The sequence below is a fragment of the Lolium rigidum genome, chromosome 3 (assembly GCF_022539505.1).
Source record: "Lolium rigidum isolate FL_2022 chromosome 3, APGP_CSIRO_Lrig_0.1, whole genome shotgun sequence".
Lineage (NCBI taxonomy): Eukaryota > Viridiplantae > Streptophyta > Magnoliopsida > Poales > Poaceae > Lolium > Lolium rigidum.
In genome coordinates, this window is record NC_061510.1 from 75,044,920 (window position 1) to 75,050,147 (window position 5,228).

The window sequence follows — 5,228 nt, forward strand, 5'->3', positions numbered from 1 at the left end:
GAGCACTTGGACCTCACGAGATAGGCCAGGAGGGCCAAAAGAGCCATGGTGGCGTGCCTAGTCAATGGGTGTGCCACCCATGCTCTTTCCCCCCTCGATCGTCCGATTGGCTTGATTCTTTCACCCACGGGCTCCGTCTAACCTAAAAACCTCTATATAAAGGAATTATCGAGGCTTCCTCAAGGGAAGAGCCGCAAAAACACCGAAACACCAAAACAGAGCCAGAACCAGCGAAGATTGGAGGAGAAAACACCGCCCGAGCCGCCGGAGGGATCTCCACCTTCTCTAACGTCTCCACCATCATCACCATGATGAAGAGGGAGTAGTGCACCTCTGTACTATGGGTTTCTGGCGGTAGTTTGGTCTATTTCTCCCTTGTTTTTCATAGATCTAGTGCCATATGAGCTGCCCAACATGATTATGGTCATATATATAATTCCTATGTGTTGGATATTTATTCTATGATATTGATATATGAGATTGGAACCTATTATGTGTAAGATGTATTAGTAGAGCATATCATCTACCTAGTTCTTAAGTATTTGTTATAATCCAACTTGTATGCAAAAACATGTGCGGAGAGAACTATGTATTAGGTGGAGTAGCATGGTGATAGTGATTGAATAGTGACAACAAATTCAAGATCTATTATGGCATTTACCTTTGTTTTGCTTCCTCACTAGGGATAAAGTGAATCCATGTGCTATAATTATTATGTGACAGCTAGATAATCTTGTTTGTTCAAGGTAGCATATTTAAGATTCAAACACTATGTCAAATTACTTAAAGTTATATTCTGTTGATTCTTAATTTAAGATTGCTTGGAGTTTTACCCTTTTTGAGGAGTATAAGAGAGATGTGTTGCATCATCTCTATGTTAGAACATAATGTCCATATAAATGCGTATCAAAAACATGTTGAAGTTCCATCTATATTATGTCTTTGATGAATTGTTTGTGTCCACGACAACTTGAAAAGAGGGTAGACAAGTGAACCCATGAACAATAGCAATAGCTTTGCTAAAATAACAAAAGAATTAATATGTGATAAGTCAAACCAGTTATTAAACTTTTATTCGTGGGTAAGAAAAGTTTGCATTAACGAATACAGCCTCTAGTTTTAAAGGCGTGTACAAAGATACCCACTATTACCACGACAGTAGCAGCCCTAAATTGCCAGTGAAGCATGTGTGTGTCATTTAGCAACGCTTGGTCCAACAAACTTGAGGATGCTCTTTTACATAACAACTATACAACAAACATGCACAAGAGCATACAAAGTGGAGTGCAGAAATACAATTGACATGCCAAATGGCAATGGCTGCCACTAGGCTTCCTTCCATTCTGAATTAATCTCTCGTACCATCTGAACAAATAGCATAGCCACGGAATTTAAGTTACTAGTCTCCTTCTCCTACAATTTATAACACTATAGCTTGAGTGCGCGGCATTCACTGCGTTGTGCACATGAAAAGCACCTTCCAATATTTGAGAGCAGGTTATCAGAGCATCTCCAGCCGCGTCCCCCAAACCGTCCCCCAAAGCGCGCCGGATTGAGCGTTTGGGGGACGTATTTCGTTGGTGCCGTGTTTGGGGGACGTCGCTCCCCAGTCGCGTCCCCCAAACACCGCCCCCAAACATTAAAAATAATTTAAATAGATAGAATAAAACTCTTTACTAATATTCAAATCGGTTCAACATAAACAAAATACATATAAAACTTCGAAAAAACATAATTAAATTACATATAAATTATTTTAAACTACTACTTCTTCTTCTACGATGATGGCCCCGCCTCGTCGTCGTCATCACGGTGGCGCTTCCTGCTCGTCACCTCTTCCGAAGAGGCGGTGTCGACCGACGCGTCGGAGTCCTCCTCGTTGTCGCCGGTGCTCGCTGGCTGCGCCTTGGCCTTAGCGGTATTGGCCTTCGCGTCCGCCTCCGCCTTCGCACGGGCCACCGCCGCCTCCTCTGACCCTTCTTCCTCCGCGTCCTCCTCCACGCCCAGCCATTCCTCCGCGCTGTCAAGTGGCGGGAGGGAATCGTCGCCGCTGCTGGGCGTCCGAGCTTTCTCCCACCAATGGCGCCATCCAGCAGGCTTTCCCTCGCTGGAGGTGTCGGACGGGAGCTCGGAGATGTAGCTCATCGTCGCTGGAGGTGTCGGATGCGGCCGGTGAAGATCCAAAAGCGCCGACGTACGGGTCTTATTGAGCGCGGATGAACGGAGACGCAAAAGTCGAAAAGAGCAGCGGTTGCTCTTCCGAGGAGTCCCGACTCCATTCCGGCGGTTGCCGCGTCGTCGACGCGGTTGCCAATGCGATGGTTCCGCTTCCCGGCAACTGCACCGTCGCTACGTAGGCGGCGGCTGAGCGTCCGAGCCGCTGACGCGTCGGGCCCGCGTCGGTTCGCCTCGCTTTTCGGTGTGTCCGGCGTCCCCGGAGCGTCCCCTGTGGGACGGGGACGGGCTCGGGGCGCCGGACACCGTATCGGGCCGCGCCGGACAAAAATGGGCTTTGGGGGGCGCGGCTGGAACGGTTTTTTTGTCCGGCGGGCCTCAAATTCCTTTGGAGGACGGTTTAGGGGACGCGGCTGGAGATGCTCTCAGTTGTTTCACATGCAAGCATAATTAATGTATTCGAGGAATTTGGACTCGATCACGATCGAGATGTGCCCCTTGATGTAATCGAAGAATCATATCGTGATGTGCTTCACAGTTAGCGTAGACAATCTAGTTCCTTGGAGCGACTTTATATCCTTGTGAGGCGAGGCCGGGCCACGATCTGATTTGTTGTGAATAAGAACTCCAATCGAGTTGATCTCCAAAAAAAAATTCCGAACAAGTTAAGAAAACGTACCGGCTAGTCTAGTACTGATAAGAAAAACGGTCCAAAATAATTATTTTTAAACTAACGGTCTATTCTTGACTTCTTGTTTAACCATATTTCTTTTCTTGTTCAAGGGACTCTCATAAATAAGTGCTCCAGATCCAAATGTGTACGGATGGCTTGTTCTAAACAATTTTACTTGTTATAATGTGTATGTGTACATCATCTTAGAAATTATCTACTCTTTCCGTCCCATTGAAGTTGTCTGAGATTTATCACAATTTAGATGTATCTAGATGTTTTCTCAGATAACCTTCGTGTAATGGAGGGAGTACCTGTTCAAAAATTAATTTCTGGATCATATAAGAAATCTGTTAATATAACAATAAACTTCTAAATCATATGAAACAATTTGTGGCATGAGATGGGAAAGGGAAAAAGTTCTAAAATTTGTGTAGAAATTTCTAAACTTTCTGAATCTAGTTGATACATGATTATTACCACAATACCCCTTCGGGTTTTACACTGTTTTATGATCTGAGGGTCTATGTAAGCATAATTCTTGATACATTAAATGATTTATTGTTCATGTCTATTAATTTTGGTTGTGCATATGATCCTGTAACGTCCTGTTCCAATGACGACACCACCGGCATTGGAATACGTATTTTAAGCGTATTTTTTACCTACATGACCATATTATAATTATTTTTGTTTTCTTGTTAGCTTGTCCATGGATCATAATTCATAAAGCAGCTTTTGGGCGTGCAGATATGGGGTGAGGTGTAGATTAGGCTGGTGCCAATGGGGGCGGTAGTGGAGGCGGTACCGCCCGGCGCGGGGCGGGAGAGAGGCGGGAGAGGGGCGAGAGGGCAGCGCCGGGCGGTGGCGCTGGCGCCGGGCGCTATCGCCCGCTACCGCCCGGCTACCGCCCGCGTTGGAGGCGAGAGCGGGGCGAGAGGGAGGCGATAGCGGTGCTAGTGGGAGCGGTAGGGAGGAGAGAGGAAGTGAGAGCTGGCACTATAGCCCGTGCACTGGCACCGTGGGGTGAGAGTGGGGTGAGAGTGAGGATGAGAGCTGACGTGGCGAGGCTATAGTGGGGTGATGCATTGGCACCAGCCTTAGGGCTCCTGCTACACCAGATAATATGCACGTACTCTCATACTCTCACAAAGACCACCAGTATTTACGACGCTTCAAACAAAAGTTTCACATTCACATCTTGACGGGTCCTTCGAGCCATTATACTTGATGCACTTGCCTCTATCCATAAAAAACGGCATAGATTGTACAAATTTAAATATATCTAGAAAATGTTTAGTGTATAAATATATCGGAATTTAGACGTAGCCTTGATATACTTTTATAAACGGATGGCTAGATGGGAACATGAATAAAGTATAAGCAGTAAAACGTACACTCGATGGAGACCAAATATCATCTCCTAAATACTTAGCCATTACCTACTTCGCTACTTTCGGTGTGATGAAGAACTGAATGTCTGTTTGGCGGTCCCAGCAGCGACTCCTGCAGGTTTGTTAGAGCATAGTCCGTAAACGGTCCAAAACCGAAAAATAACTGCCAGTTTACGAATTCAGGCTGAAATTTGGCGCCGATCAGTGATCGTAAAAGGAAACCGAAAAACTTTTTTCGGGCCGAGACCGAAAACTCAAAATGGCCTGTATTTGTAGGGGTCGATCGAGCAAACCGAACGCTCGATCCCTATCTAGGGCGCGCTGAAATTTCAGCTGACGCAACCGCTCGCTCGCTCCTTCCCCGCGCCGCTACCACACTCCGCTGCCGCCGTCCCGCCCGATTCGCCCGAGCCCCGCATCCCGGAGGTAGCACCGGTCGCCCCGCACCCCGCCCGCTGTTCCTCGCCCAACTCCGGCTGCCGCCCCCACCGCCGCCGCCGCCGCTCCATCCGAATCGAGGATGAGCTTGGGCTACGAGTTCGATCTGTCGGATTCGTCGAGCTCCGACGAGTCCGACCTCGACGAGCTGCTCCAGGACGACGAGATGGAGGCCACCATGCTCGTCCTCTCCGTCAAGGACCTGAAGAACCGCGCGAAGCTGCTGAATCGGAGGCGCGGCTTCGTGTTCGGCTGGAACCACATCCAGCGGAATCGCCTCCTCGGCCACAAGCAGCTGATGGAGGACTACTTCGCCGAGGTACCTACCTATCCTCCCCATCTGTTCCGTAGGACGTATCGCATGCGGCGTAGCTTGTTCGTCCGGATCGTCAAGGCCTGCGAATTGCATTTGAATTACTTCAAGCAACGTAGGAATGCCGCCGGGGTGATGGGTTTCAGCGCTTTCCAAAAGATCTCTGCTGCCATGAGGGTCATTGCCTATGGCATCCTGATACGCGTACAGCACGCGTCCGTTGGGAACCCCAAGTGGA